The following is a 23,378-nucleotide window of genomic DNA, read 5'->3' as shown; positions in this document are numbered from 1 at the left end:
TGAGATAAGAAACATGACCTAGGGTATTGTCATGATTTGTCTGTAAGGTTGTCGATTTTCTGAATGATGAATTGGAATTCATGATTTCTTTGTCAGTTGCATGTGACTAAAATGAGGGTCCAATCATATTGGTTTATCATGATTTGTCAAGACCCATTAATTCACAATTGCATGAGAATAGTAATGAAGATGTCGGCCATTTGTTTTAATTGTGATTGTGTCTTTGTTGGTCTTGGATTGCATAAATTGTAATGAAAGTTATTCACATATGACATTTGTTAGGAGTGTGATGTGATGGTTATTGAAATTGATGACCTTGAATGGTGGCCCATGTGCTATAGCTTCAATCTAATAAAAAGAACAATTAAGGATTCCAATGATGTTGTCAGTGAAGAGTAACATGGGTAGTTATTTATGCCATGATGATGCTTTGATATATTAAGAAGTTTGTATGATTAGGTGAAAAATTAGAATGCATGAATGTTTCAACCAAGTAACTATTCCAATCGTGTAGTCATGATGGGCCAATCGCACACTCCGGGATCACACGTTCTCATGGGCCTGGGGAGGGGGTTAAACTGGGCCATGTAGTGAACTGGTGGGTCACGGGTCGGACTCGAACCACACAGTCCTCATGGATCGCACACTAGTACACCTTGGATTTCCATGTCACACTCTTAATAAGGCCTGATCGTACACATGCAACGTAGTCGCACATTCACGTAACAAATCTTTAAAATGATTATGTGCATAATTAATTAGGTCCTACAAGTTAATTGTGCAACACTATTTATTGGACATATATTGATTCAATTGGGCCGCACACTAGGGAGAGTTGAACCTGGTTGATTTGTTATTAGACCGAACAGGCCCAAGGCCCACCCGCACAAGGCCTGTCAATTGCACCAAAGCTAATCGGGCCGCACAAGACACGTGGGCCTGGACGCCTGGGCCGCACCACTCAATGCTTATTATGGTTAGACTGTTATGTGATACGTGTATATAGATTTGCATCTTAGTTCATATGCCTTGAAATGTGAAGCTTGTAATATGAATCTGTGAACATGCGAAACACCTGATATGTGTTACTGGATGAGTTACATGGAGTACAATGCGATAATTATGTGATAGTATAGCATATGTTACTGCTGGATGTCATGAACGACTGTTATAATTCAAATGATGATATGTGCACACTACTTGTGAATGTGGAATACGTAATACATGTATATACAGAACTGACTGTCTTTGGTAATCACATTAGGATTGGGTTGATTAATGTGGAACAAGTAACTTTACATACCGAGCAATCACAGGTGAGTTCATTGCATTTTCTCAAGCATGCGTCCCGGTGGTTTGGGACAACTGGTAAACATTTGGAAGGGAAACATTGGGTAAATAACTTAATCGGTTTTGGTTATTGCCTGGAGGGCAATGGGGGTGATTAGTTGATAGCGCTATTAGGTGGGAAACCTCACACCGGGCCGTAAGGACGGGCGTGAACTAATTATCTGGATAGGGCTATGGTTGTTAGAGGCACACTCCTCGGATACATATGGGCACACTCCCTAGGGTATCTAACGATGGCAACATAGCGAACAAGGGGTAACCACTCCCCGGATACACATGGGCACACTCCCTAGGGTATCTAACATGAGCAACATCGTAACGCAACATTGAATCGCATTAACATACATCTGGTAACTCAACACGTTAACAAAACCTTGAACTCACCAGCGTAGTCTGACACACTTGTTTGCATGCTTGTAGGTCATTAACGTTTGGAACATGGACTTGCTATCTGGGAGTGCTGGAGTGGTCATGGATCGAGACTCTTGGATTCACTTATAAACAATGCATTGATTTTGGTTATTATTATGAAACGATTACATGCTTCCGCTACACAACTTTTGAGAATTGATAACATGTTGACATCTTATTTTAGTAAATAATGTCATGACTTATTTAAATATTTATTATTGGTTCAATGTGATTGGTGGCTCGAACTCTGATGCGTAACACGCCTCGCGGGGTTTCCGCAAGTGGAATTTTGGGGGTGTTACAGTTGGTATCAGAGCCACTGGTTATAGTGAACTAGGTTTTAAAACGTTTTTTGTAAAACCAGACTATAACCGAACACCTTCGAAAATCGATCATGACACTCAGCTCCAGATTGCAAGGTTCGTCTTTCGTATACTCATTGTACTATGTAAGTAGTGGACACTTACATATGATATTGCATGCTGGTGCACGTTAAACACGATGGTATGAATTTACGTATCCCTTGCACGTGTTATATGACTGATAGGGTGGTAATTCCCTAAACATTCGTGACTTAAGTTATGTGACGCTCTTTGTTTGCTATTCAAGTTGGGGAAACCATTCGACATGAGTTAGGAGGAGCTGAGATGAGCATGCAAATCACAATATTATTGTGGGTGCACACATAATAATAGTGTGGGGTGCATGCAAGTCCCAGTGAGGCTTAACAAGTGAAGGAGGGGTTCCGCCCTGTTAATTGATCAGTGTGAAACGTAACAAACTAATAGGAGTCATAACAGTGATCGTCTCCTACTTGAACGTGACTTTCTCACCTCTCTTTGAACCTTTTGAGATCGCAATGCTATCGAGTATTACTTGAACGTCCCTTTGAACGCCTAGCGAACTAAGTAGAATACTAGGTGCTTGTACGAACGTCTCTGAGTGGATGTTGCAGCGTCCATGATTGGTTTATATCCCTATTCTTTCCCCCCCCCCTCACTCCTCTTTGTTGTTGGAACACAATATACTCACATCTCAGACCCTGAAGGGCGGTCACACCTGCGACACTCTGGAAACCTACCGTGTTTTACCCAGTCAACTTGTAAGGACGATGGGCATAAGAGTAAACTTAGTACTCTACCGACTTCAGCATTTGAACGACTCCAATTATCGACAATGAACATCAACGATTTGACTCCAAACGAATCCTTAATTCTAGTCAGCAACTTGTGGGAGCCGACTTCTATGAATCGAACGAAACGTAAACGATGACAATCAACCAGGATGTGGACTGTGTAACTCCAACACAATGAGTAGCACCCTGGAATTTAGCATGAAATATGAAACGATGGACATCGTTGGTGAAGGATCGTAGAGTCCTGTTCCGGGCAACAACATTAGAAGCAACAACTATCGTGACATCAAGGTACTTGTAATAGTAGCTTACAGTATGGAAATGAAGGTGCCTACGGCATGTAATGGCAGTTGATAATTCCAGACAACAACAACCAAGGGAGCGATGACAGTATGGTAGAAATCCGTGTGATTGTAACAATAACACCAGCAGTGGTGCTCGTGAAAGGATATTTGGGATTGACGTGGGCGACGACAGGACAATAACAACATGGTAGTCTGGATGGATAGCAGATCGCTTCGGCTCGATTCCGTTTAACCCTGACGCTTCTTGAAACCAAATCTGTTAGGAAACTGGCTGATGGCAGGTCAGCGGAAACCGCATATGTTGGTTGGGATGCAAACTCGACATGGCAGGGGACAGACATTCGACACCAGTGTTACCTCTACTATCCTTGGTAGCTACGGTGCAATAGTTAGTGTTGGTGGGTTATTAGGACATATCGCCCGGACGTACCCTGTGAGAAGAAATTTAGCGTCACTATATGCTCCAAGGTACCAGAGTGGAGAAAGGATCAGCATCATGCCAGCCTCGAAAGCGCCTATGGAAGGAGGACCTCACTGTATCAATTTATCACAGGAATTTCGAAGGTCGCGTAGCTTAAATCTCTTAGCACAGCCAGGTGCTATGTTCGTGAAAGGCAGAACAAGAGGACGTCTTTTTCAACTTTCAAATCCCAACTCTACAATACACTGAGCATCGTCTTTACTCGAGGGTTCGGGTGAATCAGTGGTATCAGTATGGTTCAAATCCGAGTCCTAGTACACGTCGACGCAACACGAGAGAGTGATGACTTACGTAATGGATTTGCATAGAGGAGATACACGACACGCAACCTACAGTGGAAACCGTGATCTTTGGATGTAAATTGGAGGCATTACTTGGACGGTACCAAATGTACTGCTTAGACCGATCACAAGAGCCTCCCGTGTACCCTGGTTTCGAAAGAGCTAAATCAGTTAGTGGCATCGTTGGAGGGAACTTTGGATGATTACAACTATGAAACTTGAACGTGCACGAGCTTCGCTGCACACTATCGACCCTAACTTGCCTGATCCGACTCGCCCTATTCAAACTGGAGAACTGAAGGAAGAGGATTTTAAGTGAACCCATGCGGGGCTTGGAGAAGCGACCGTAGGCATGTCGGACGATATTGCTACCCCAAGGAGCGAACGTGGGCCTTATTATACGGCAACTCTAGGGAATTTGTGTTGAGCAAAGCATACCGGCCTCGATGTCCTAGTCGTCTGAGTTTTGATGAGAGTCATTAGAATCTATAAATCTTGCACTAGTAAACGGGCATGAAGACTCACCTAGCCATGCCTGTGAATGAAGGTTGACTTGTGGGAAAGTCAAGGGGGAAGTTTCAGCAACTAAAATCACCCATATGGAAATGGGAACAGACTGCCATGAAACGTTGTCACCGGACTACCTGGAGCTCAGAACGGAAGTAATATCACCTGGGTAATCGTTGATTGTCTCATGCTATCAGTACACTTTCCTGCAATCAAGGAAACTTACGAGTCTTCATAGTCGTAAATGTTCCTCTGGGAGAGGTGGTTTTTTTTAGGCACGAGGTGCCAACTCCTATCATCTCTGATTTTAATCTATACCTGATTTATGACAGGCATTACACAACCCCCTTAGCTCACGTCTAGACATGAGCAAGACATGTTGCGAGCATGTGCGTGCTTGACTGTAGCGAACACTTGGAAGGACACTTATCTTTGGGGCATCCAGCCGTTACTGTTTTAGTATACATACAGCTCTGTGTGAGGCATTGCATGGGTGACAACACCAACCTCTTTGTTGGACTGAGATGGATGACAACCTAGTCATGGGTCTAGGACTTGCACTCGAAACGCTTGGGAAGATTATTTAGATTGGGAATCGTGTGGCGACAACGCGTGATCACCAGGAAACCTGATAATTTAGGAAACACTGGAAGTTCACTGCAGGCGAACGTTTCCTATTGGGAATCTCACCCTAGGAGGGTGCGGTACGCCTTTTGGGAAGCGTGGCAAGCTTAACTTACATTATGTTTGTTCATTTAAAAGGTTGGAAACATGTTGGCAAGTGGCGTGCAATACAAGCTAGAATTACCTGTCGAGTTGGGTAACGTGTGTGAAATCACTTATGTCTCAAATCTAATGTAGTGTTCTTCCGATGAAGCACATGTGAAACCCTTATTAGAGTCGGAGGTTAATGACAGGATGTAGTGGTGGAGGAATCCATTAACATAACTGAACTCCAATCTTAAAAAGTTTGTTAGAACTTAGTACGTGAACCGACATCCTGGTGGGAGCGTAATGATCAAGGGAGCGTTAATATATCCACTTGTTCGAACGGTTGGGTAAAACCTTATTATCATCGAGGAATTTCGGGACGAAATTCCCTTTCAAGTTGGGGATGATGTGATACCCGCGAAAAATACACAGTCATCCGGTATTAATGTAATGTCTTGCTGTTTCGAATTTCTTTTAAATTTCGGGATGAAATTTCTTTCAAGTTGGGGATGATGTGACAACCTGAACTTTTGCAACTTTTCTGTTTAGTGTCGTTATGTTTCATCGATTGGTATACGTGGGAATCTTATGCGCACTATGTTAAACTTGTTTGGCTATATTTGATTGCTATTGAATGTTCCTGCATTGATTTGGATAGTATAGAAATTGTCACTAAGGAAACTAGTCACACAATCACGACCATGTCGCACACCTCGATTATGAGCCGTGCCTTCCCTTTATTAGCTAACTTGTTCTCAGCCTAAGTCCTCCCTAGCCCGAAGCGGAAGCCCAAGTTTGGGGTCCGGCCCACTTGGCTCGATCATGCACATAAGTTATATGGGATCTCTCTTTATCTCGTATTATCACCTAGAAGCCAAAACCCTAATACGCGTTCATATCCCCTAGAATAGGCGACGATGTATGTTGTATATCCCGAAGCCCTCATTCTCTCTTGGAGCGGCAGCAACCATCCTCATCGAAACCCTCTTATCTCCGAGTTATCATTTATTGCATTCGGTTAGTCCGATAACTTATTAATTATGATTTCCTGATTGAGGGCTTGTGTTGTGTTGTGTTACAGTTTTCGATTTTCGAAGCACGTGTGTGTTGTAAGGTATATGAGATAAGAAACATGACCTAGGGTATTGTCATGATTTGTCTGTAAGGTTGTCGATTTTCTAAATGATGAATTGGAATTCATGATTTCTTTGTCAGTTGCATGTGACTAAAATGAGGGTCCAATCATATTGGTTTATCATGATTTGTCAAGACCCATTAATTCACAATTGCATGAGAATAGTAATGAAGATGTCGGCCATTTGTTTTAATTGTGATTGTGTCTTTGTTGGTCTTGGATTGCATAAATTGTAATGAAAGTTATTCACATATGACATTTGTTAGGAGTGTGATGTGATGGTTATTGAAATTGATGACCTTGAATGGTGGCCCATGTGCTATAGCTTCAATCTAATAAAAAGAACAATTAAGGATTCCAATGATGTTGTCAGTGAAGAGTAACATGGGTAGTTATTTATGCCATGATGATGCTTTGATATATTAAGAAGTTTGTATGATTAGGTGAAAAATTAGAATGCATGAATGTTTCAACCAAGTAACTATTCCAATCGTGTAGTCATGATGGGCCAATCGCACACTCCGGGATCACACGTTCTCATGGGCCTGGGGAGGGGGTTAAACTGGGCCATGTAGTGAACTGGTGGGTCACGGGTCGGACTCGAACCACACAGTCCTCATGGATCGCACACTAGTACACCTTGGATTTCCATGTCACACTCTTAATAAGGCCTGATCGTACACATGCAACGTAGTCGCACATTCACGTAACAAATCTTTAAAATGATTATGTGCATAATTAATTAGGTCCTACAAGTTAATTGTGCAACACTATTTATTGGACATATATTGATTCAATTGGGCCGCACACTAGGGAGAGTTGAACCTGGTTGATTTGTTATTAGACCGAACAGGCCCAAGGCCCACCCGCACAAGGCCTGTCAATTGCACCAAAGCTAATCGGGCCGCACAAGACACGTGGGCCTGGACGCCTGGGCCGCACCACTCAATGCTTATTATGGTTAGACTATTATGTGATACGTGTATATAGATTTGCATCTTAGTTCATATGCCTTGAAATGTGAAGCTTGTAATATGAATCTGTGAACATGCGAAACACCTGATATGTGTTACTGGATGAGTTACATGGAGTACAATGCGATAATTATGTGATAGTATAGCATATGTTACTGCTGGATGTCATGAACGACTGTTATAATTCAAATGATGATATGTGCACACTACTTGTGAATGTGGAATACGTAATACATGTATATACAGAACTGACTGTCTTTGGTAATCACATTAGGATTGGGTTGATTAATGTGGAACAAGTAACTTTACATACCGAGCAATCACAGGTGAGTTCATTGCATTTTCTCAAGCATGCGTCCCGGTGGTTTGGGACAACTGGTAAACATTTGGAAGGGAAACATTGGGTAAATAACTTAATCGGTTTTGGTTATTGCCTGGAGGGCAATGGGGGTGATTAGTTGATAGCGCTATTAGGTGGGAAACCTCACACCGGGCCGTAAGGACGGGCGTGAACTAATTATCTGGATAGGGCTATGGTTGTTAGAGGCACACTCCTCGGATACATATGGGCACACTCCCTAGGGTATCTAACGATGGCAACATAGCGAACAAGGGGTAACCACTCCCCGGATACACATGGGCACACTCCCTAGGGTATCTAACATGAGCAACATCGTAACGCAACATTGAATCGCATTAACATACATCTGGTAACTCAACACGTTAACAAAACCTTGAACTCACCAGCGTAGTCTGACACACTTGTTTGCATGCTTGTAGGTCATTAACGTTTGGAACATGGACTTGCTATCTGGGAGTGCTGGAGTGGTCATGGATCGAGACTCTTGGATTCACTTATAAACAATGCATTGATTTTGGTTATTATTATGAAACGATTACATGCTTCCGCTACACAACTTTTGAGAATTGATAACATGTTGACATCTTATTTTAGTAAATAATGTCATGACTTATTTAAATATTTATTATTGGTTCAATGTGATTGGTGGCTCGAACTCTGATGCGTAACACGCCTCGCGGGGTTTCCGCAAGTGGAATTTTGGGGGTGTTACAAACGGTCCTCTGGAGTATGACACCTAATTGTTGGACAATTGTAGCACCTAGTTCGGACATTGTTGTTGCGATGAAGAGGCATCATGAAGATAATGAAAGATATGAGAGGAAACAAGGGAAATGATATCGGATAATCTAAACAGAATGACAACGTATAGAAATTGCGATCATTTGTTTGTTACGTAAGGCAAACAAATGAGATGGTGACTAATCAAAGTAAATGGGTCAATATGATGTATCGCGAAGACCTGCTTTAGCCTATAAGTGGACACTCATCCCAAGAATTCCTAGGTAAGAGTGACTAGTCCGATTATGTGGATTTGTACGAACACTCTAGCCTTAGACAGAAAACTCAGGATACAGGCATCCACCCTTCCAGATTGCACGTGTTCACACTATAAGACCCAAACTTTTACGAGATTTTGAAAACTTAGGGGTTCAAAACCTAGTGATCAATCATACTAGAACAGATGATTAGTTTTCAAGGCGGATTTGAAATTTGTGTTCTTGTTTTGGTTGTAACCCAAAGATAGGCGACGGTATTGTTTTAAAACTAAACACAAGATAACTTGTGTTAGGGTCCTAGGAAGGGTATAGTCTAGGTCAAAGCATTACTAATAACCTAATTCCCTATAACCATTGGCTCTGATACCAACTTTTCTGTCAGACCCCGACCACGATAAACAACAAATCGTGGCGGAAACGTCGGGGAGTGTCACAACAGAATCATTGTTTCATGACCATGGATTAAAAAAATTGTTTTATTGCATTATTGAACTCATTGTTTTATTACAAATCAGATAAATACAAATATTATCTTTCAAGTTTTAAGTCGCTAAGGCACGAGTCCATCCTATGTATATCATGCATCAACAATCATCACATATCAGCACCTGAAACATGTGTAAAAATAGGTACGTCAGCATAAAAATTCCTGTGAGATACATAGGTATTATTAATGCAGGATTCATGACTTTGTAAGTTTTATAGAAAAGTGTTTAACAAAAATAGCCATGAACTTAAAAATGTTTTCTTTATAAATCATATAAGAAGTGATAAGAAATCAGATGATACAAAAGAAAGATGCATAAATAAATAATTAAGTAAAATGAGTTTGTATAATATATGTTGTTTGTAAAACAATGTTTTGATAAAAAGGTTTGTTGTATATATAAAAATATACTTTCGTTTTAAGAAAGTCGAATAAGTAATATATTAAAATATATTTCAGTTCCAAAATAGTTAAACAGATAGTGTATTAAATATATTTTAGTGTCAAATTAATTGTTTTCAGTAGTATATGAAAAGTATACTTTTGTTTTATTAATAACATATTAAACTATGCTTTGGTTTTGTAAATAAAATATTAAACTATGTTTTAGTAATTAACAAAATATATGTTGTTTTTGTACAATATCACATATGAGAGCATATCAAACTATACATTTGGGTGTATAACAAAATATACAACAAAAATGTGATTTTTGAATTCATTCAAACCTTAGTGTATCAAAATACACCTTAGAGGCTATAGAAATACCACAAAGGCAATCTCTATTTGGACGAAAATCAGTTTCTGACATTCCATACAACAGGAATGGGGTGTCAAATCCTATAGCGCTATATCATACTACTAATCGGTCTCGTGAACATATAAAATAAGTACAATCCAACAATTAATTTTATAATCTTTGAAAAATTTGTTTTTAAACCATAAATAATCATTCAGTTTGTCAAAAGATAAGTACTAACATGTATAATCAATTATACTTTGAAATCATGAACATAACAATTAGGTACACATGTTTCACCCCAAAACATTGAAAACAGTAAAAGAAGGGACTATGTACTCACTTGAGGGTGCTTAGAAGTCTTGAATAACAACCAAGCAAAGCTAGAGGGATCACGGAAATCAAACGGCACCTAATATAGGTAACTAAGTTAATAAACGGACGTAAATCAGAGGATCAGATAAAATGAGGTTTCGTAAACCAAATGAGTATAGGAACTCATGTAATATGGTTCAACAAAGCCTACATTCTAAAACGAAACCTAACCTAAGTGCTTACGACCCATTACGACCCGTTTAGGTAGCTTACGCTACTTTAACGCGTCGTTCATGTAAAACGCGTTCAGACCGCCTAACTAGCCCTATGACAAGTATAATATGCCTTAACATGTCTAATAATGTTGCCTAATCAGTTTAGATGCCAAAATTTAGGTTACATATGCTTTAAATGAATTTATGTGTAAAAAGTGCATTTTGGTCATTTTCCTAAGGCATATAAACTATTTATCATACAACTAACTAAACATAGTGACCATATGGTATAACCTCGGAAGTTTATTCCCTATACAACTATGGTCACAAATATGCTTGGTTGAATCCTAATGATTGACCAAACGGGTCGGGTTCGAACGTCTAAGCGGTGGTTTAGACCGCTTATCTTACGACCCTATATAAGCAATCAACCTAAAGTGTCGAGCTAAACATGTTAAAACATGTTTACCGAAGTTAGAAAACAAGTTTGGTATCAAAACAAAGGGTCTTGATACCCAAAAGTAGTTTGGTTGCAAAATACGCAAGAATACGCATTTTGACCGAAACTACAACTCGTCACTACGCCTAAATAACGTGGTAATCAGTAGGTATAGTCACAAAGGACTATGACCATCGTGATTACGCTCACGTTGCGAAGTTCAAACGAACTTTGTGTTGACCATTGACTAGTCAAAGCAGAAAGTCAAACACTGTTTGACTTTCACGCTGAAAAACACATAAAAGAACAAAAGAAGCTTACAAGAGGTCCAAGAAATGGAGGTTTGATCTGAAAATTCTCAGGTATGAAGTGTTTACACTTCAACTTAGAGAATATGAGCAAATCAAGTGAACCGTACACATGCACCTCCTGATTTGAATACCATGGGCACCCCTAAATGAGCCCATAGGATGATTAAAACCATGTACAAACCCAGGTAACAACTGGAACAGGCTGTAAATTGATTTTTGCAGAACTGGGCTGCTTACACACCCCGCGTAAGACTCAGGGAGGGCTTACGCGGCCCGCCTGAGCTGCAGGTTAGCAAACAAAGTTTCAGAAATGGCAGTTTTGGTCCCTTCATGCTTTTAAGGCCATTTTTGATGCGTTTAAGGCCCGTTAAGACATTTTCAAGGCCCTAAAATGATGCCTAAGCATAGTGGACATGAAAAATGCTCAAAAATATGTCGGATGTCAGTTCATTTGGTCGTACGATCATGATATTCGGTTAATTACGACGAAACACGAACGGACGTGAAAAACGATCCAAATTACGCGACGAATGGAATTTTATTATGCCAATCACTAAAATAAAATATTTTAATGATTACTTAAATTTTTGGTTGTCCGGACATATTCAGAACGTAAGATATGCGCGAAAATGTAAACTTATGCACTTTTTGACGCTTTTAGTCCCTAAATGACCAAAAAGTTTATTTTAGCACACCGAACCCCTCAAAGCCCATTTCTAAGCTATGTAAAGGATATTTAGGGTATGTTTAACTTATGATCAAGTTCCGGAATGTTCGTTACAGTATGAATCGGCATACTTTCGCAGTTTGTCGAAATTAGCCCCTGTAAGCGAATAAACTTGATTTTGCCACACCAAAGCCTTCAAAACTTATTTCTAAGTAACGTAATGGTTATTTAAGGTATGTTAAGCCTATGTCACTGTTCCGTAGTGTTTTTTGCATTAAACTGGTTATATTTACGCATCAGTTTGCGTATAACTTTCTAGAAAGCGATTTAGAGCTCGAAATCGAACATGAATTGGTATGTGCAAATGATACACATATTTATACAAATCCCAAGTATGAAACACAATATTTAATTGGTTTGGTATTTGTTTGATGGTTGAAGTGACACAGGTGTCACAGTCTCCCCTACTTTAAGAAATTTCGTCCCGAAACTTTAGAGGAACTTGGGAAGACAACTGTGATTGTTTCGCTTTCAAATGAATCCCTCGAACCCTAAGTAGAACTCTGGGCCATGTTTGGATTCTTAGCAAAATTGTCAACTGTCAAAGTGAAGTCCTTGTAGTAACTAAACATGGAATTTCGAAATACGGACAGAAGAACGTTTCTTATGAAGACTATCATAGGAAACTTGTGTGTGCTCGAAATCAGAGTCGGAGAGTGTAAGATAAGATAATCATTGGTCAAGGTCCAGGATATCTAGTAACTTAATTAACGCTACGTTCGCAATGTAATAAGGAACACTTATATATAGGAAGTACCAGCGGCGTATCCACCATGCCCATTTCTACATTGTTCCCGTTTCATTATTCTCATCACTATAGGTCTTAACACATGACAAAACTTGCTGTGGTTTCTGTGCACTGAATTCCATAATTATGTATGCGTCCATAATTACGTAATTCCTTGCACAGTCCGCACAGTTCATTTCATAATGCGTAATGGAAAAATCAGTTGAATAAACATGAAGTGACTTGACTAGACCACTAAAGGATCTTTTTAACTAGATCAACACATGATCTCCTTAAATAGACCGTTGTACGATCACCTTAAAAAGACCACTTAAGGGATCTTTTTAATTATATCATCACATGATATTCCTAACCAGATTTTTGAATCAATCTGTTTAACTAGACCACTCAAGGGGTCCAATTTTAGAATAGTACTTCATAATCCAAAGGTCTTAACTATTACGTAGAAGCCCGTTAAGGATTTAAGGTAGTACCCTTGGATATCCAATTATGAATCCCTCATATTGAAATATGGAAGACTCTATGAGGATTTGGATAATGAATATTCGGATTACACAAAAACACAAGACATGAAAGAAATCACATAAGCACATAATCACATAATTGATTAACTTGATCTTCATTTTGTTAATTTTCTTGTAAATTGAGCACACGGATATTCAAAGCACACCCAGAATCCAATCCGTGGATTTCATTTCGCCCTTTAAACATCTTCAAGAATCTAAAGATACGAAGATCTTAATAGGAATTCGGCTTTGTATTTATTGAATTGTAATGTACGTGTTAAAGAATACAAAGAATTCAATTAAGGGCTCCGATGAACGATATTTATCCACAAGGATCTAATTATGAGGATAGAAAGATCCTATATGGATTTTGGAATTTGTGTAATGAAAGGTGTTTCGAAACCTTGCACTAAACGTTCTTAAGTGATACACAAGGTAGAAAGTTCATGAGGTTGAGGTACTAGATATGCCAAGGCGACATATGAAGCCGAATTCGGAGGTTGAGCAGCGGCAGGATTTGCAACAGCTTTGCTTTGGACAGCAAAGCGACACATGTTAACCAAATGTCCCCGTCGTCCACCGTGGGTACATTTGAAACATGGTATCTGATTCGGATGATGACGGTTGCAATGATTGCTCCAAGGAGCGGTTCCCTTGTACGGCTTCATCCCTGAGGCGAGTCATGGTGATAGCTAAATCAACGGTCCTCTGGAGTTCGACGCCTAATTGTTGGACAATTGTAGCACCTAGTTCGGACATTGTTGTTGCGATGAGAGGCATCATGAAGATAATGAAAGATATGGGAGGAAACAAGTGAATGATATCGGATAATCAAAATAGAATGACAACGTACAGAAATTGCGATCATTTGTTTGTTACGTAAGGCAAACAAATGTGATGGTGACTAATCTAAGTAAATGGGTCAATATGATGTATCGCGAAGACCTACTTTAGCCTATAAGTGGACACTCATCCCAAGAATTCCCAGGTAAGAGTGATAGGTCCGATTATGTGGATTTGTATGAACACTCTAGCCTTAGACAAAAAACTCAGGATACAGGCATCCACCCTTCCAGATTGCACGTGTTTACACTATAAGACCCAAAGTTTGATGAGATTTTGAAAACTTAGAGGGTTCAAAACCTAGTGATCAATCATCCTAGAACAGATGATTAGTTTTCAAGGCAGATTTGAAATTTGTGTCCGTTTTCTAGTTGTCGCCCAAAGATAGGCGACGGTATTGTTTTAAAACTAAACACAAGATAACTTGTGTTAGGGTCCTAGGAAGGTTATAATCTAGGTCAAAGCATTACTAATAACCTAATTCCCTATAACCATTGGCTCTGATAACAACTTTTCTGTCACACCTCGGCCACGAAAAACAACAAATCGTGGCGGAAACGTCAGGGAGTGTCGTAACAGAATCATTGTTTCATGACCATGGATTAATTTTTTTTTTTGTTTTATTGCATTATTGAATCATTGTTTTATTATAAGTCAGATAAATACAAATATTGTCTTTCAAGTTTTAAGTCGCTAAGGCACGAGTCCATCCTATGTATATCATGCATCAACAATCATCACATATCAGCACCTGAAACATGTGTAAAAATAGGTACGTCAGCATAAAAATGCCTGTGAGATACATAGGTTTTATTAATGCAGGATTCATAACTTTGTAAGTTTTATAGAAAAGTGTTTAACAAAAATAGCCTTGAACTTAAAAATGTTTTCTTTATAAATCATATAACAAGTGATAAGAAATCAGATGATACAAAAGAAAGATGCATAAATAAATAATTAAGTAAAATTAGTTTGTATAAAATATGTTGTTTGTAAAACAATGTTTTGATAAAAAGGTTTCTAGTATATATATAAATATACTTTGGTTTTAAAAAAAGTCGAATAAGTGATATATTAAAATATATTTCAGTTCCAAAATAGTTAAACAGATAGTATATTAACTATACTTTAGTTGTCAAATTAATAGTTTTCAGTAGTATATAAAAAGTATACTTTGGTTTTATTAATAACATATTAAACTATGCTTTGGTTTTGTAAATAACATATTAAACTACGTTTTAGTAATTAACAAAATATATGTTGTTTTTGTACAATATCACATATGAGAGCGTATCAAACTATACCTTTGGGAGTATAACAAAATATACAACAAAAATGTGATTTTAGAATTCATTCAAACCTTAGTGTATCAAAATACACCTTAGAGACTATAGAAATACCATAAAGGCAATCTATATTTGGACAAAAATCGGTTTCTGACATTCCATACAACAGGAATGGGGTGTCAAATCCTATAGCGCTATATCATACTACCAATCGGTCTGGTGAACATATAAATTAAGTACAATCCAAAAATTAATTAATAATCTTTGAAAAATTTGTGTTTAAACCATAAATAATCATTCAGTTTGTCAAAAGATAAGTACTAACATGTATAATCAATTATACTTTGAAATCATGAACATAACAATTAGGTACACATGTTTCACCCCAAAACATTGCAAACAGTAAAAGAGGGGACTATGTACTCACTTGAGGGTGCTTACAATTTTTGAATAACAACCAAGCAAAGCTAGAAGGATCAGAGAAATCAAACGACACCAAATATAGGTAGCTAAGTTAATAAATGGATCTAAATCGGAGGATCGGATAAAATGAGGTTTAGTAAACCAAATGAGTATAGGAACTCATGTAATATGGTTTAACAAAGCCTACATTCTAAAATGAAACCTAACCTAAGTGCTTACGACCCATTACGACCCATTTAGGTAGCTTACGCTACTTTAACGCGTCGTTCGCGTAAAACGTGTTCGGACCGCCTAACTAGCCCTATGACAAGTATTATATGCCTTAACATGTCTAATAATGTTTCCTAATAAGTTTAGATGTCAAACTTTAGGTTACGTATGGTTAAAATGAATTTATGTGTAAAAAGGGCATTTTTGGTCATTTTCCTAAGGCATATAAACTACTTATCATACAACTAACTAAACGTAGGGACCATAAGGTATAACCTCGGATGGTTATTCCCTATACAAATATGGTCACAAAATATGCTTGGTTGAATCCTAATGATTGACCAAACGGGTCGGGTTCGAAAGTCTAAGCGGTGGTTTAGACCGCTTATCTTACGACCCTATATAAGCACTCAACCTAAAGTGACGAGCTAAACATGTTTAACGAAGTTAGAAAACAAGTTTGGTATCAAAAGAAAGGGTCTTGATACCCAAAAGTAGTTTGGTTGCAAAATACGCAAGAATACGCATTTTGACCAAAACTACGACTCGTCACTACGCCTAAATAACGTGGTAATCAGTAGGTATAGTCACAAAGGACTATGACCATCGTGATTACGCTCACGTTGCAAAGTTCAAACAAACTTCGTGTTCACCATTGACTGGTCAAAGTCGAAAGTCAAACACTGTTTGACTTTCACGCTTAAAAACACATAAAAGAACGAAAGAAGCTTACAAGAGGTCCAAGAAATGGAGGTTTGATCTGAAAATTCTCAGGTATGAAGTGTTTACACTTAAACTTAGAGAATATGAGCAGATCAAGTGAGTTGCAAATGAAATTATGAGGGGTATTTATAGTTTTCGGGTAACCGTTAAGATTGTTCATCGAAAACCGAGCTTCAATCTGAGCCGTACACATGCACCCCCTGATTTGAATACCATGGGCACCCCTAAATGAGCCCATAGGATGATTAAAACCATGTACAAACCCAGGTAACAGCTGGAACAGGCTGTAAATTGATTTTTGCAGAACTGGGCTGCTTACATGCCCCACGTATGACTCAGGGAGGGCTTACGCGGCTCGCCTGAGCTGCAGATCAGTAAACAAAGTTTCAGAAATGGCAGTTTTGGTCCCTGCATGCTTTTATGGCCATTTTTGATGCGTTTAAGGCCCGTTAAGCCATTTTCAAGGCCCTAAAATGATTCCTAAGCATAGTGGACATGAAACACGCTCAAAAATATGTCGGATGTCAGTTCATTTGGTCGTACGATCACGATATTCGGTTAATTACGACGAAACATGAACGGACGTGAAAAACGATCCACATTACGCGATGAATGGAATTTTATTATTCCAATCACTAAAATAAAATATTTTAATGATTACATAAATTTTTGGATGTCCGGATATATTCAGAACGTAAGATATGCGCGAAAATGCAAACTTATGCACTTTTTGACGCTTTAGTACCTGAATGACCAAAAAGTTTATTTTAGCACACCGAACCCCTCAAAGCCCATTTCTAAGCTATGTAAAGGATATTTAGGGTACGTTTAACTTATGATCAAGTTCCGGAATGTTTGTTACAGTACGAATCGGCATACTTTCACAGTTTGTCGAAATTAGCCCCTATAAGCGAATAAACTTGATTTTGCCACACCAAAGCCTTCAAAACTTATTTCTAAGTTACGTATTGGTTATTTAAGGTATGTTAAGCCTATGTCACTATTCCGGAGTGTTTGTTGCATTTAACTGGTTATATTTACGCATCAGTTCGCGTATAACTTTCCAGAAAGCGATTTAGAGCTCGAAATCGAACATGAATTGGTATGTGCAAATGATACACATATTTATACAAATCCTAAGTATGAAACACAATATTTCATTGGTTTGGTATTTGTTTGATGGTTGAAGTGACACAGGTGTCACAGTCTCCCCTACTTTAAGAAATTTCGTCCCGAAATTTTAGAGGAACTTGTGAAGACAACTGTGATTGTTTCGCTTTCAAATGAATCCCTCGAACCCTAAGTAGAACTCTGGGCCATGTTTGGATTCTTAGAGATATTGTCAACCGTCAAAGTGAAGTCCTTGTAGTAAAAAAACATGGAGTTTCGAACTACGAAGAGAAGAACGTTTCTTATGTATTATAGGAAACTTGTGTGTGCTCGAAATCAGAGTCGGAGAGTGTAAGATAAGATAATCATTGGTCAAGGTCCAGGACTTCTAGTAACTTAATTAACACTACGTTCGCAATGTAATAAGGAACACTTATATATAGGAAGTACCACCGGCGTATCCACCATGCCCCTTTCTACATTGTTCCCGTTTCGTTATTCTCATCACTATAGGTCTTAACACATGACAAAACTTGATGTGGTTTCTGTGCACTAAATTCCATAATTATGTATGCATCCATAATTATGTAATTCCTTGCACAGTCCGCACAGTTCATTTCATAATGCGTAATGAAAAAATCAATTGAATAAACATGAAGTCACTTGACTAGACCACCAAAGGATCTTTTTAACTAGATCAACGAACGATCTTTTTAACTAGATCAACACATGATCTTCTTAAATAGACCGTTGTACGATCTCCTTAAAAAGACCACTTAAGGGATCTTTTTAATTATATCATCACATGATATTCCTAACCAGATTTTTGAATTAATCTGTTTAACTAGACCACTCAAGGGGTCCAATTTTAGAATAGTACTTCATAATCCAAGGGTCTTAACTATTACGTAGAAGCCCATTAAGGATTTAAGTTAGTACCTTTGGATATCCTATTATGAATCCCTCATATTGAAATATGGAAGACTCTATGAGGATTTGGATAATGAATATTCGGATTACACAAAAATACAAGACATGAAAGAAATCACATAAGCACATAATCACATAATTGATTAACTTGATCTTCATTTTGTTAATTTTCTTGTTAATTGAGCACACGAGTATTCAAAGCCCACCAGGAATCCAATCCGTGGATTTCATTTCGCCCTTTAAACATCTTTAAGAATCTAACCATGAAGATACGAAGATCTTAATAGGAATTCGGCTTTGTGCTTATTGAATTGTAATGTACGTATTAAAGCATACAAAGAATTCAATTAAGGGCTCTGATGAACGATATTTATCCACAAGGATCTAATTATGAGGATAGAAAGATCCTATATGGATTTTGGAATTTATGTAATGAAAGGTGTTTCAAAACCTTGCACTAAACGTGCTTAAGTCGATACACAAGGTAGAAAGTTCATGAGGTTGAGGTACTAGATATGCCAAGGCGACATATGAGGCCGAATTTGGAGGTTGAGCAGCGGCAGGATTTGCAACAGCTTTGCTTTGGACAGCAAAGCGTCACATGTTAACCAAATGTCCCCTTCGTCCACCGTGGGTACATTTGAAACAGGGTATCTGATTCGGATGATGACGGTTGCAATGATTGCTCCAAGGAGCGGTTCCCTTGTACGGCTTCATCCCTGAGGCGAGTCATGGTGATAGCTAAATCAACGGTCCTCTGGAGTACGACGCCTAATTGTTGGACAATTGTAGCACCTAGTTCGGACATTGTTGTTGCGATGAAGAGGCATCATGAAGATAATGAAAGATATGGGAGGAAACAAGTGAAATGATATCGGATAATCAAAATAGAATGACAACGTATAGAAATTGCGATCATTTGTTTGTTACGTAAGGCAAACAAATGAGATGGTGACTAATCTAAGTAAACGGGACAATATGATGTATCACGAAGACCTGCTTTAGCCTATAAGTGGACACTCATCCCAAGAATTCCCAGGTAAGAGTGACAGGTCCGATTATGTGAAATTTGTGTTCTTTTTCTGGTTGTCGCCCAAAGATAGGCGACGGTATTGTTTTAAAACTAAACACAAGATAACTTGTGTTAGGGTCCTAGGAAGGTTATAGTCTAGGTCAAAGCATTACTAATAACCTAATTCCCTATAACCATTGGCTCTGATACCAACTTTTCTGTCACACCCCGATCACGGAAAACAACAAATCGTGGCGGAAACGTCGGGGAGTGTCGTAACAGAATCATTGTTTCATGACCATGGATTAAATTTTTTTTTGTTTTATTGCATTATTGAATCATTGTTTTATTATAAATCAGATAAATACAAATATTGTCTTTCAAGTTTTAAGTCGCTAAGGCACGAATCCATCCTATGTATATCATGCATCAACAATCATCACATATCAACACCTGAAACATGTGTAAAAATAGGTACGTCAGCATAAAAATGCCTGTGAGATACATAGGTTTTATTAATGCAGGATGCATGACTTTGTAAGTTTTATAGAAAAGTGTTTAACAAAAATAGCCATGAACTTAAAGATGTTTTCTTTCTAAATCATATAACAAGTGATAAGAAATCAGATGATACAAAAGAAAGATGCATAAATAAATAATTAAGTAAAATTAGTTTGTATAAAATATGTTGTTTGTAAAACAATGTTTTGATAAAAAGGTTTGTAGTATATATATAAATATACTTTGGTTTTAAAAAGTTGAATAAGTAATATATTAAAATATATTTCAGTTCCAAAATAGTTAAACAGATAGTATATTAAATATACTTTAGTTGTCAAATTAATAGTTTTCAGTAGTATATAAAAAGTATACTTTGGTTTTATTAATAACATATTAAACTATGCTTTGGTTTTGTAAATAACATATTAAACTATGTTTTTGTAATTAACAAAATATATGTTGTTTTTGAACAATATCACATATGAGAGCATATCAAACTATATCTTTGGGAGTATAACAAAATATACAACAAAAATGTGATTTTAGAATTCATTCAAACCTTAATGTATCAAAATACACCTTAGAGACTATAGAAAATACCACAAAGGCAATCTATATTTGGACAAAAATCGGTTTCTGACATTCCATACAACAGGAATGGGTGTCAAATCCTATAGCGCTATATCATACTACCAATCAGTCTGGTGAACATATAAAATAAGTACAATCCAACAACTAATTTTATAATCTTTGAAAAGTTTGTGTTTAAACCATAAATAATCATTCAGTTTGTCAAAAGATAAGTACTAACATATCAATTATACTTTGAAATCATGAACATAACAATTAGGTACACATGTTTCACCTCAAAACATTGAAAACAGTAAAAGAGGGGATTATGTACTCGCTTGAGGGTGCTTAGAATTCTTGAATAACAACCAAGCAAAGCTAGAAGGATCACGGAAATCAAACGGCACCTAATATAGGTAGGTAAGTTAATAAACGGACCTAAATCGGAGGATCGGATAAAATGAGGTTTAGTAAACCAAATGAGTATAGGAACTCATGTAATATGGTTTAACAAAGCCTACATTTTAAAACGAAACCTAACCTAAGTGCTTACGACTTATTACGACCCATTTAGGTAGCTTACGCTACTTTAACGCGTCGTTCGCGTAAAACGCGTTCGAACCGCTAACTAGCCCAATGACAAGTATTATATGCCTTAACATGTCTAATAATGTTTCCTAATCAGTTTAGATGTCGAAATTTAGGTTACATATGGTTAAAATGAGTTTATGCGTAAAAAGGGCATTTTGGTCAATTTCCTAAGGCATATAAACTACTTATCATACAACTAACTAAACGTAGTGACCATAAGGTATAACCTCGGAAGGTTATTCCCTATACAACTATGGTCACAAAATATGCTTGGTTGAATCCTAATGATTGACCAAACGGGTCGGGTTCGAAAGTCTAAGCGGTGGTTTAGACCGCTTATCTTACGACCCTATATAAGCTCTCAACCTAAAGTGACGAGCTAAACATGTTAGAACATGTTTAACGAAGTTAGAAAACAAGTTTGGTATCAAAACAAAGGGTCTTGATACCCAGAAGTAGTTTGGTTGCAAAATACGCAAGAATACGCATTTTGACCGAAACTACGACTTGTCACTACGCCTAAATAACGTGGTAATCAGTAGGTATAGTCACAAAGGACTATGACCATCGTGATTACGCTCACGTTGCAAAGTTCAAACAAACTTCATGTTGACCATTGACTGGTCAAAGTAGAAAGTCAAACACTATTTGACTTTCACACTTAAAAATGCATAAAAGAACGAAAGAAGCTTACAAGAGGTCCAAGAAATGGAGGTTTGATCTGAAAATTCTCAGGTATGAAGTGTTTACACTTCAACTTAGAAAATATGAGCAGATCAAGTGAGTTGTAAATGAAATCATGAGGGGTATTTATAGTTTTCGGGTAACCGTTAAGATCGTTCATCGAAAACCGAGCTTCAATCTGAGCCGTACACATGCACCCCCTAATTTGAATACCATGAGCACCCCTAAATGAGCCCATAGGATGATTAAAACCATGTACAAACCCAGGTAACAGCTGGAACAGGCTGTAAATTGATCTTTGCAGAACTGGGCTGCTTACATGCCCCTCGTATGACTCAGGGAGGGCTTACGCGGCTCGCCTGAGCTGCAGATTAGAAAACAAAGTTTCAGAAATGGCAGTTTTGGTCCCTGCATGCTTTTAAGGCCATTATCGATGCGTTTAAGGCCCGTTAAGCCGTTTTCAAGGCACTACAATGATGCCTAAGCATAGTGGACATGAAACATGCTCAAAAATATGTCGGATGTCGGTTCGTTTGGTCGTACGATCACGATATTCGGTTAATTACGACGAAACACGAACGGACATGAAAAACTATCCAAATTACGCGACGAATGGAATTTTATTATGCCAATCACTAAAATAAAATATTTTATTGATTACATAAATTTTTTGATGTCCGGATATATTCAGAACGTAAGATATGCGCGAAAATGCAAACTTATGCACTTTTTGACGCTTTTAGTCCCTGAATGACCAAAAAGTTTATTTTAGCACACCGAACCCCTCAAAGCCCATTTCTAAGCTATGTAAAGGATATTTAGGGTATGTTTAACTTATGATCAAGTTTCAAAATGTTCGTTACAGTATGAATCGGCATACTTTCGCAGTTTGTCGAAATTAGCCCCTATAAGCGAATAAACTTGATTTTGCCACACCAAAGCCTTCAAAACTTATTTTTAAGTTACGTAAAGGTTATTTAAGGTATGTTAAGCCAATGTCACTGTTCCGGAGTGTTTGTTGCATTAAACTGGTTATATTTACGCATCAGTTCGCGTATAACTTTCAAGAAAGCGATTTAGAGCTCGAAATCGAACATGAATTGGTATGCAAATGATACACATATTTATACAAATCCCAAGTATGAAACACAATATTTCATTGGTTTGGTATTTGTTTGATGGTTGAAGTTACACAGGTGTCACAGTCTCCCCTACTTTAAGAAATTTCGTCCCGAAATTTTAGAGGAACTTGCGAAGACAACTGTGATTGTTTCGCTTTCAAATGAATCCCTCGAACCCTAAGTAGAACTCTGGGCCATGTTTGGATTCTTCGCGAAATTGTCAACCGTCAAAGTGAAG

Source organism: Helianthus annuus, chromosome 17 (genome assembly GCF_002127325.2).
Source record: "Helianthus annuus cultivar XRQ/B chromosome 17, HanXRQr2.0-SUNRISE, whole genome shotgun sequence".
NCBI classification, from domain to species: Eukaryota; Viridiplantae; Streptophyta; class Magnoliopsida; order Asterales; family Asteraceae; genus Helianthus; species Helianthus annuus.
This window is presented reverse-complemented; position numbering follows the sequence as displayed.